We start from the raw sequence: 12,462 nt of genomic DNA, 5'->3' as shown, positions 1-12,462 counted from the left end.
CATTATCAACATTACATTGTGTTTAAATGATGATAATGTAAACACACTTCAATCCCTTACTCCCTGTTTATATTAAAGAACATGTAAGAGGTTTGATTGTTTTCTTAAAAATAATGAATATTCAGGTAAAGTCAATCAAAAAGGAATTCAGGAATTGAAAATGCAAACAGGAACAAAGAAAATCAAATGTGATGCATCAGTGATCTCACACACAGGCCTCACTTGATGGTGTTCTGAGCTGTCATCAGGGTAGATGTTACTTACTTCTGAGCCAAGCTGAGCTTTCATGGCATCAGAGATGTTTACTTTTTTTCTGAGCCGGCATGGCACAGAGGTGTTAGTTTCTGAGCTGAGCAAAGAAATTACTTCATACAGCACAGATGTACAGCAAGCTTACGTAATTTCCTTTACCAAATTTGGTCTTATTTCCATAGCATGATAAGTAGTGTGAGATGAATCACATTATGTGTGTTTCTTCTTCACTTCACCAATCTCACAGGCAGCACAGCGCTATACCCACGCATCACCAGGTTGAACAACAAGGCTGGTGATTGAAAACTGCCGATGTACACCAGCTATGTACAACTTAATTTCAAGAGTTAATTAACCCTACGTTGATTCAGAGCTTACATTAAACACAGGACAATCACATAGTGTTTATAGACAGTTTCAATGATTTCTCATTTCCTTCACCATAAATGGGAAGCATAAGTAACGGTTTGTGTAATGAAAAGGAGCAAAGGCTGATGAATCAATAAGAGCTTGTGCAATTTAGCTGGAGCAATGTGTACAATGCCCCACACAAGGTGTGTGTTTATCAGAAAAAGCCTAGGTGTTCCAGTTGTATAGTGCTTTATTATACGTTCCATGACACTTACCTAAAGTTATATCAAGTCACTTTTAACAAAAGTAAGTGATTTTTAAACTTGTTTTAATTGGTTTTGATTATGGTTTGTAAAACCGCTTATTAAGCAGAAACAAAGGTTTTATCATCCCTCCAAGGTCACAGCTGTACTCTAAATTATGAAAAGCCAGTCACTCCCAACATGGGTGTATTTCGGGCCATGTGCCAAGCTTCAAGGTCAGGAAAGCAAAACCTTACAATCAGCCAGACAAAACACTGTCCAATTTTATTTCAGCTTATGTCTTTGATCTTGTTTGATCTTGTTCCAGGCCTCCAGTGCATTGTATTTTCCTCTCCACCATGCTGGAATTGTCTGTTTATGGACATAAAGTGTTGCCTTCAAATACCATATATACGTCATGATTTGACTTGAGTGTTGGGGGTAGATGTCAGGATATGTGCAAAGTGATTGGCTGGCGCAAAACCTCTATAATTAAAAAAGGACCAAAAAGAAAGTACGCAGAAAGAGTACACAGAACTGCAAACGCAAGTCAAAAAGGAAGTTAGAAAGGCCAAGAGAGAAATAGAAATGAACATTGCTAAGGGAGCTAAAACCAATTCCAAAATGTTTTTCCAATATCACAACAGCAAGAGAACATTCAAAGAGGAGATTAAATGTTTAAGAGATACAAATGGCAAAATCGTAGAGGAAGAAAAAAAAATAGCAAATATATTAAATGATTACTTTTCACAAGTTTTTACAAAGGAAGATACTGACAACATGCCCCACATGTCATCCAGTTCCTATCCAGTTTTAAATAACTTTAGCATAACTGATGCAGAAGTGTTAAAGGGACTAGGAGCTCTTAAAATAAACAAATCCCCTGGGCCGGATGAGATCCTCCCAGTAGTACTCAAAGAAATGAAAGAAGTAATTTACAAACCGCTAACCAAGATCATGCAGCAGTCTCTTGACACAGGGGTGGTACCGACAGACTGGAAAATTGCAAACGTAATACCGATCCACAAAAAGGGAAACAAAACTGAACCAGGTAACTACAGACCAGTAAGCCTGACTTCTATTATATGCAAACTTATGGAAACTATAATAAGATCCAAAATGGAAAATTACCTATATGGTAACAGGGTACTGGGAGATAGTCAACATGGTTTTAGGAAAGGGAGATAGTGCCTAACTAACTTGCTTGATTTTTTTGAGGATGCAACATCGATAATGGATAATTGCAAAGCATATGACATGGTTTATTTAGATTTCCAGAAAGCTTTTGACAAAGTCCCGCACAAAAGATTAATTCTCAAACTGAACGCAGTTGGGATTCAAGGAAACACATGTACATGGATTAGGGAGTGGTTAACATGTAGAAAACAGAAAGTACTGATTAGAGGAAAAACCTCAGAATGGAGTGTGGTAACCAGTGGTGTACCACAGGGATCAGTATTAGGTCCTCTGCTATTCCTAATCTACATTAATGATTTAGATTCTGGTATAGTAAGCAAACTTGTTAAATTTGCAGACGACACAAAAGTAGGAGGAGTGGCAAACACTGTTGCAGCAGCAAAGGTCATTCAAAATGATCTAGACAAGATTCAGAACTGGGCAGACACATGGCAAATGACATTTAATAGAGAAAAGTGTAAGGTACTGCACGCAGGAAATAAAAATGTACATTATAAATATCATATGGGAGATATTGAAATTGGAGAAGGAATCTATGAAAAAGACCTAGGAGTTTTTGTTGACTCAGAAATATCTTCATCTAGACAATGTGGGGAAGCTATAAAAAAGGCTAACAAGATGCTCGGATACATTGTGAAAAGTGTTGAATTTAAATCAAGGGAAGTAATGTTAAAACTGTACAATGCACTAGTAAGACCTCATCTTGAATATTGTGTTCAGTTCTGGTCACCTCGCTATAAAAAAGATATTGCTGCTCTAGAAAGAGTGCAAAGAAGAGCGACCAGAATTATTCCGGGCTTAAAAGGCATGTCATATGCAGACAGGCTAAAAAAATTGAATCTGTTCAGTCTTGAACAAAGAAGACTACGTGGCGACCTAATTCAAGCATTCAAAATTCTAAAAGGTATTGACAATGTCGACCCAAGGGACTTTTTCAGCCTGAAAAAAGAAACAAGGACCAGGGGTCACAAATGGAGTTTAGAAAAAGGGGCATTCAGAACAGAAAATAGGAGACACTTTTTTACACAGAGAATTGTGAGGGTCTGGAATCAACTCCCCAGTAATGCTGTTGAAGCTGACACCCTGGGATCCTTCAAGAAGCTGCTTGATGAGATTTTGGGATCAATAAGCTACTAACAACCAGACGAGCAAGATGGGCCGAATGGCCTCCTCTCGTTTGTAAACTTTCTTATAATGCAGCGTATGTAAAGAATGGTGTTCACCTGGTGTTCTGCACCCTCTGTCAAATTTGCACTTTCTCATCATTAATACATTCAAATGAAGAAAAGATCATGGAATTGGGCGGGATCTGGATACTAAACGGGTGCTAACATTATACTGTGGTGTAAGGATTTGCTGACCCTCCAAAAACTTTACACCTCTTCTTACAAGGTGCAAACCATTGTAGAAGTGAGCAATTAAGAGCTGTATAAAAGCACACACCTGCAGAGACCTGTCATTGGCTTCGGGATGGCTGCTGTGGTTCACTTCCTGATGCAGCGACACTTGGCTCTTGTTGAGGAGAGGCAGGAACATGTTTGGAGGAGAACGGCAAGATGAAGAAGACCCAGCATATTCAATCCCACTTTGTTTGGGATGCTGGAGGATGCAGTACTAAAGCATTATTGTTCCACTCCACAGGTCATTCTAGAACTAATAGCTGAACTGAGGGATGAGTTAGACCCCAGCATCAATCTAGGGACCACTCTCCCTGCACATGTGAAAGTGCACTACTGGCACACAATTGGAATGTCTGGAGGGATAGCCCAATCCACCTTTTCCAGAGTGTTTGTATATTAATCTTGGTTCCAAATCTAATGATTTGTACTGCTGCTAAAAGTTTTTTTCTGCCAAATCTAACCCCAGTTCTCTATATACTATAGATTGTATATAGTGGACGTTTATTTTTCTACTTCTTTTAAACTTTTAGTTACAGTAAATGTTTGTATATTTGCTATGTTCTCACATCAGAATAAACTATTTGGTGCACCCAAAAATTAAGGCATTTGTTATAACTTGCTGTTGATACTGACAAGGGAGCACTAACTAAAAAATAGAAGGCCAATTGCTGCTGATTGTGTGTGAATCTTACTTACCTAAAGAAAAACAGGAAACTAAATTGGAGTCCACATCTTTTAATTAGTACAGTATGCACGGGAATGTCAGCACAAGAAGCAACATTAAGAACAAGGTATAACAAAACAAAAATACAGAAAACTGCAATTGATAGACTACTTCCTGTCTCTTGTACATGGTTTTACTCCTATAGGTCTCCTTATTCACATTCTTTAATGCTTAGTAATCTCCCTTATATGTGATCTTCTACTGTATTCTTTATCTCCCACTTATCAGTATCTATAAAGAGAATCCAGTTATAGGGAAACAGGGCTATATATATATATATATATATATATATATATATATATATATATATATATATATATATATATATATATATATACACATATAGTGTGTGTGTGTGTATATATATATATATATATATATATATATATATATATATATATATATATATATATATATAAATTATTATTTGAAATTTGAGAGATAGGAAAGGGATAATCACAGACATATTTTTCTTTCCTATTTTTTCTTCTTTGCTTTCACTATCAAAAAAACTAAACACAAAGAAACAGGTATTCCCATTGGGATTCCTGCAATCATTTGATCTCAACCCTTGTTTAATAGATACCCTGCAGCCAAGTGTACCTTCTCTGATAGTGATCCTCCCATTCAGATGTTTTGGCATTTCCAGATCACATGATACATTTTTTCAACAGATAAATTTAGCCTCTTTTTCAAACTTTCACACAACAGTGAGGTGCATACGGGCAGGGTTCTTTTACTTCTAAATGGTTATTTGTTAGCCATTTTGAAAAGGTATTTAGTTGTGATACTATGGTATTAACATAGTGTAGACATACCTTTCATTTTAAATACACCTGGAACAATGTTGGTCATGGTAGTTAAAGTACTTGCAAACAATAACTTGCCATTTACCTAAAACACAAACTCATGACAAAGCAAAGCATAAGCCTGCAGTACAGTCTAATTTTGCTTTCCAAGGACACTTTGAATTTCTTGCGCTTACTGTTTTTTCTTTTTTCACTAGGGTATTGGACTTTCCTGGAGTCACACTTTCAAGTGGAGAAACTTTTCTGGCAGATATACTAGTATAGAGAACCCATCTATTGGCTGTAAATAGGGTTAGGTGAGTGTCATAATGAAATCCAATGCTTGTTGTTCCTTTATTTAGTAAATGTGTGCATCACAGCGTGCATAACTGTATTAGTTATAAAACTGCAATCCGATATTAAAATGAGAGTAATAAAAACAAGGTAATTTGCTTGTATCCCTTCATGACAAATTAAAAGGTTACTCTCGTGTATGTTTAAGTATTATTGTCTGATGCAGCGTGATTACCTGCTAGATAATTGGCTGCAGCGAGTGTTAGGTGGCTGGAGCCGAAGGCAAGGTCACTTGACAAAATGTAGTCATTTATCTGCAGTTAATGACCACTGTGAACGATTTGAATGCTTTTACAAACCAAACAAATGTTGTTGTTTTTTGTGTAGGAAAACATATTTGAAACATGTTTTAGGTTATTTTTTGGTATACATTGCTTAGGCTGCTTGATATGTATCGCTGTTTGAAGAAAATTCTCCAAATTACCAATAGATTTTCAGAACCTGATTGGCTTAGTCTATCCACGTGGTCTATAATTTCATAATAAGAAAAGTCTGTCAATATGTCACTTACCTGGTTGTATCTTGATAACTACGTGTCAGAATTGCATGAACCTTTACATGGACATGTGTTACAGTAACTAATTACTCATCTGGTGTAATGTCGGTCATGGTGAACTTGTTCACTATAGTGACACCTACAGTAATTGGCTCACCTTCTAAAATACATTTCCTGTCCCCAGAATCATGCCACTGCATGTTTAAAGTACAGGTTGAAACTCACTTGAGGAATTTAATTGAAATCATTTAATTACACTTTGTATTGTGTAATAAGGAAATGCAAGCTTTTCCCAAGGGTTAGGCTTATAAGCTGATTATTCACAATGGGATTTTAATCATTACTGCCAAGTATACGTTCTAACACGTTAAACCTTTGAATTTCTTCCTTCAGTAACTAATTACTAACCTTTAACTGGTGTACTGTGTGTATGATGAGGAGAAGTAGTTAACCCTTTCTCTTCAGGTCTATGTTCCAGGTAGAAAACAGTTGAGGTCCTTTACTCCAGATAAGTAAATAGAAAATATGTCAGGATGTTAACAATGAAAAGAAAAATGACAGGTACATTATTTAAATAGTTGTAGCAACACATGGAGACATATAACGCTATATTTTTAAAACCCCACTACATAATCTTTAAGTATAATAAATCGTTAAGATCTCAGAGCAATCCTGCTCTTACTTGTTAAATGTGTTCATGCTTATATTTTGATTTTGTTTTGTTTGTTTGTGTTAACAGTATCCCATCCTCCTCCTATCCCCTACTTTTGAAATACTTTTTGAAGTGTACAACATTTCAATTCCAGATATATGTAAAATATTTATATTATAGATATTACTCAGTCAAAACAAACATGTAATAAATATTAAAAATGCATGTAAGGCTGTGAAGTCGTAGTCTCCCAGACATATTGATGGGGTAATTTGCATTACACAATGAAGATTCAGTTCTAAACCTCTAATTAAGCTATAAAGAGCAAGAACATTGGGCAGAGGGAGGGAGTCTTTAATAATTCTGGGACAGGAATCTAACACAGCAGGTTGCTGACTTTGGTGTTACTGTAAAATCAAAGACATTTAAAGAGCCAGTATCATGTCCATATAAGTTAGAACAATATCTGTAAGATATATTGGATATTGCTGTGCATTTTCCTATCTTCCCAGGTCATTCGAAATGACTTTCAGTATTTTTTCAGCATGAAGAACTGCGTCAGGCATCTCCGATTTTTTCCGAAGCTTGGCGGTAGGGATGTCACGGTATACCGGTTTTATGGTAAACCGCGGTATAAACTGCCGCGGTTTTGAAACCGCAACAATTTTTCTATACCATGATTTCTGAGTTCACACAGTTTAACGTGATACGGGTGTGTTTTTTATTCACCGTTTCTCCATTGGTGAGCCACTGTGTTCATTAGAACTAACTAATGTTGAACACTGACATCTCAATTTCTGAAAAGTGCCATGTATTAGATCAGAGTAGGTTAGTAAATAAGTGACGTCATGTTTAATATAGACCGCCTGTGACGGGGTCTTATTCAGGTCATACGTGTGGGTAGCCGCTGTTCAAGCATACAGAGAGACAGACGTGGTGTTGAAACGCCGGCACAGGCGCGCAGGTTTTATTCACAAACAAACAGAAAACGGAAGTAAAATAAAGGTGGTCATGTAACGTTACCAGCGATGGTAACGCACAGAGGACTAGTGCATCACGCTGTACAAAAAGTGCAACATAAAACACAGTACAACAAACTATAAATCAAAGGTGCCGTGAAAACGGCAGGCCTCGCAGCAGTCCTGATCACAGCGATTGCCAGGCTTTTATACTGACTCTCCGCTGAGACACGCCCACCCGCCTGCGGGAACAGCTGATTGCTTTCAGCTGCTGCTCAACCCAGACAGGTAATCGTCCCCAGCGGAGCGCCACAGCAACTAAACAATTAACTAAATAAATATTAACAATTAACACAAAAACATACAATAAACTACATATTTCCATGTGCAAGGCATACGCTTTGCCACACCGCCCTACTAAACAATGATCGCTCGCAAACGTGACTGTCAGTAAATTTCCCAGAATTAAGTCATTCTGTCCGGTCAGGTAGTGGCCGGTGCACCAAGATAAATGTCAGTAGATGCACCTATTATTCTCACGCAAGAGTTCCCCTGAGCTAAGTTAGAGACAGTAACTGTTCTAGTCGTTAGGATACTGTCTGACTGCCGTCACAAGCAGCAGTGTCTTCTGGGATGAATTAACTAAATGGCATATCGGTTTTAAACATTTGTATTTCAGACACCATTCATTTTTTTATTTCTTTTTTTTAATGTGTATTATTATTATTAGTGCTAGAATATTGTAATAACTGTTGCTTTGACTAGCGTATGTGTAAACTACACATTATCTTTGTGTTCTCAACCATGGTCATGAACACAGACAACATGCACCTCTTAATAAATACATTGAAAAAGTGTCAAAAAATATTTTAAGAACTAGTCATTTAAAAAAAAAAAAGTCTTCTCCTCCACTGATGGGGTGGCAATATTTGAATGACAGGTAACTTGTATTGCCTGTGAGCAGGTAAATCTGGATTCCTGAGATCTGTTTATTTTTTTTTAAAGTAAAAACTTAAATTTGGAGTAAAATGTTTTGAGAAGTCACCCATTAATTAAGTAGCCCTTAATGAGTTATTTGTCACAATATGTGCTTCTACGTAACTTTTTTCCTTTATATGTTATATCAACAGTAGACTGTTTATAGAAATAACTAATAAATACCAAAAATGTATGTAAAAAGCCAAAAGTTAAGTAGTTTCTAATAAATTAGCGTAAAGAGAAATAAGCAATAAGGCACAATTAGGTCCTGCTCATTATTAAAACCAGTCAGTCCCAGGTTGTGTGTTGCTCTCTAATATCACCACTTCACCTGAGTCATGGCGATATTAGAGTGAAACACCCACCCTGGGACTGACTAATATTGAGCTAGGCAGCTGGGAGTCTGCTGTATATCTAAGGAGCAGTCCGTGTAATAGCTAAATTCAACCCAACTGATCTAGCATGAGTGTTGACTTTGCCAGTGGAAATTGGTATTATTAATGCTGTAATCTTGAAGCCATAGAGATATTTCCAAAGTCGTTTCCTAAAATCTGTTGCCCCCCCCCCGCCCCAATCTACAGAAAGGGCCAAGTTGGGTAATTAAATATGTACAACTATACTTCATTTACAGTATGTTTATCTTCTTCAGCAAAGTCTCACTAGTGTTTTTCCATGTTTTTATTCTACCATGACTGAGATTCTAAAGCTTTTAGCAGCAGTTGTTCAGCATCAGTGATTCTTGTGGGTGTAGTTCTTCATAGTTTGTCACGCATGTTTTCTCTTCACTAACAGCAAGAGTCAGACGGAGAGAAGGGGCATGCATCTACATGACTGTGTTTTTTTAACTGTAGTATTTTAGATTACGTGAAACATTAGTGTAAAACCAGATTTTTTTTTTAAATTTGGTTAATGGTCGTGTTTTCTGATTAATCGGCACGTACCTGTACATTCTAGCTTTAAAGAAACTCTCTTTTATTGACCAGCGACGACCCCCTCAGTTGCTTTGCTGTATTTTTGGTTTGAAACCCTGAGGTCAGATTCCAGAGTAATGTTTCGCTTTAAAGTGTTACAGAACACCCTGGAAAGTTTACAAGAAACACATTATGTTATGTGTCCCCAGCTGTCTATAAAAAACCAACTATTTTAAAATGTTCGTAAATCAAACGCATTTCTCAAAACATACTCGGAAGCGTTCAACCACAAGACAAAAAACAACGTCTTTTAAGGATTGCAGTGTAGACCAGATCATGTTATCTCCTGCAACAATAACCCACGCATTTCAATCAGACCACCAGCATTGTTGCTTGAGGGAACATGAACAGGATACACTGTGGTGTTTAGAAGAAAAATATCTGATTTCTGGCCAGCTTTCCCAAGAAAAAAAAAAAAAAGTATATGCTAGATACATGTTAGATTAAGAATACGAAAGATCAGGAATGCCATTCTGAATGCAATCTAATTGAGCTATAGTGCATGTCGATGAAGGCTGTACCATGTGGTAGTTAACTGTGACTGGAGTTATGCATCCCAAGCAAAAGGCACTATCACAGTGGTTCCTAACTGTGGTACTGGGGACCCACTGTTATGCACTGTTACGAGCTCACAATTACTTAACTGGATCTTTATTTGAACAGATAATTTACTTAATTAGACCTTTTTAATTGTTTTCAGCACTTAAATAGTTGCAGAGTTCAAGTTGCTTATACAGTGTTATAGCTATCTTGAAATATGCAACTGTTTAAGAAAAATGGAAAAAATGGGAGACCAGGGATGGGAACCACTGCATGATCACTATTAGAAAATTATTTTTCTTCTTATTTTCTTTGAAATAAGCTACATTTACCTTGAACTTGTTATGATTCATTGGTTACCTATCTGCTGAGAAACTTTTTAGGAAAATAGTCCCACAAATGTTCGTAAAGGATCACACACATAATTAGTAAAAAAACAAACAAACAAAAAAAAAAAAACCTTTGTTAAAAAAATTACTTTTTTACTTGTCAGAGCTGCTTATAGTTTATCTGAACAGCATTGTGCTTGTTAAGTACATTTCACCCTACACTTGACTCGTTTGTGACCATTGCAACAGCCGCAACCGTTCAGTACACTACTCCTAAGACATCGCTCCATGTTATGGTACAGCACCCCCTAGTGGTCTGTTGTTAGTCTAAGTTGGAAACAACCCTGAAAAGGCTACCATGGGTGTTTTTTCATCTTTAGAAAGCATTGTCTTACTGTTAACTAGAATTTTTTAATTAAAAAAAAAACAGCAACTGCATAACAATAGTTTATATTCTTAAGAGAAGCAAATCATTTCTCCTACTGCTTATAATGGTTGTTCCAAACACTGCGTTACGTTTGTCTATTATGAATAAATGTTAAGAGAAAACATGATTTCAGAGAGTGCAAGATACACCTCTTTTGAATCAAAACATTGGGGGCATTTATAGGTGTTTGATGGCATGACAGCTACTTGTTATTGTTTATATTCAAATCCATGATTTATTCTTACATGATGTAACGGTGTTCTATATATTGTGACATCATGTTTACTTATATATTTAAATCTACATTAATTCTAATTAACATTATTTTATATAAACTTATATTTATATTATAATGCAATGCTGGCTCTGAGGATCAGCCTTGATATGGTCTCCCCAGCGCATCAGCATGCACAACTTTTGAATTCATTTTGTTTATTTAATTATTTTTAACTTTTATATATTTATTGGAATAAATTAGTTCATTCTTTTCTGTTGAGTCCCGCTGGCATAATCGTGTTCAGTCTATTTATCCATTTACTTTCTTTTATTCTTCTATATGTCGCATTATCTAATTTTAGCTCTTCTAATACTACAAACTTTACATCATTTATGTCATGTCCTTGACTGGTGAAGTGCTGTACTATTGGTTCATTCATGTTTTTATTTCTAATTAATGAAAGGTGGTTCTGAATTATTTTATATAAAGTTGTTCCAGTCTCTCCATTTTATTTCATCACATTTTTCACAGGCTATTCCATAAACAACATTACTATATTTACAGTAGATATTAGTGGATATGTGTTGTTCTTATGTTTAATTATATTTTGACTTTTGTCCATGTATTTACAAACTTTACATGTACTAGTGCGAGTATTTGTAGAACCTATTCTGTCAATTATTCTTTTATGTTTACTGTGAACTAAAATATCACCTAAATTAGCTTCTCCTTTGAATGCTGTGTGCAACAAAGCCCCAGCTCTTTTGTCATGTGTCTTGTGTCATCTATTCAAGCATTGCTTTCTCCTCTTTGTCTATTAGGCTGGTCCGGACAAAAAAGTACAGAAAGAATCACCAAGATCTGCAAGTTTAGTCTATTCAAAGGTTTTAATTGTATTGCTCCTGTTAAACCATTGTTAGATTTTTTCAGAGGATCAGTGTATGCTTTTCAGTTAGGCTTTCAGCAACAGTTTAACCATCGCTGTAGTTTATTTACCAGTAGATATTTAATTTCCCAGATCTAAGCTAACGTTAATTGGAAACAACTGGAACTGGCCAGCTGGAATATTCAGTAGCGACCCCCCCTTTATGTTTTGCTGAAAGACGCAACATGGGCACAAAAACGTACATATGTCACCATGACACACTGTCACCATGTGTTTCAATCAGAAGTATTTTAAAAGTGAAAAACGTTTATTTTGCTAATATTTAATTGCTTGTGTAAATCAAATTGAGTTGTTCTATTTCATAAATGTACCCTTTGCAGTTGTTCATAAATAAAAAGGGAACATTTGCTGAAAGTATATCCATTTCTTAATGTAGTCATGTTGATGCCATTACAGAATTTTGAGTGGTTTGTATAGTGTTGTGCAGAATATTCTTCTTTTTTCCTGCAATTTTAATGTATTTTTGATGTCAGGGAAGATCCATATGGAAGAGGGTATACAGTGAAACAGTTGGTATATTGATGAATTGTAGTATAGAAGGCTCCCTTGGGCAATAAAAAACAGAAATAATGAAGTTAGTTAGGACCCATATGAACAGCTGGAAATCCAAGAAAATGAATTAATTACAGTGATGCTTAG

At 36.1% G+C, this 12,462-nt stretch overlaps 1 protein-coding gene across 1 annotated transcript in view; it reads left to right on the top strand.

The window, feature by feature from the left end:
* The window catches only part of LOC121304405 (cingulin-like), a 45,530-nt gene that overhangs the window by 10,544 nt on the left and 22,524 nt on the right, over nt 1-12,462 (top strand). The window lies entirely within an intron of this gene.

This window comes from Polyodon spathula, chromosome 2 (genome assembly GCF_017654505.1).
Source record: "Polyodon spathula isolate WHYD16114869_AA chromosome 2, ASM1765450v1, whole genome shotgun sequence".
NCBI classification, from domain to species: domain Eukaryota; kingdom Metazoa; phylum Chordata; class Actinopteri; order Acipenseriformes; family Polyodontidae; genus Polyodon; species Polyodon spathula.
The sequence above is the reverse complement of the archived record's forward strand: the minus strand, read 5'-3'. Positions and strand labels throughout refer to the sequence as shown.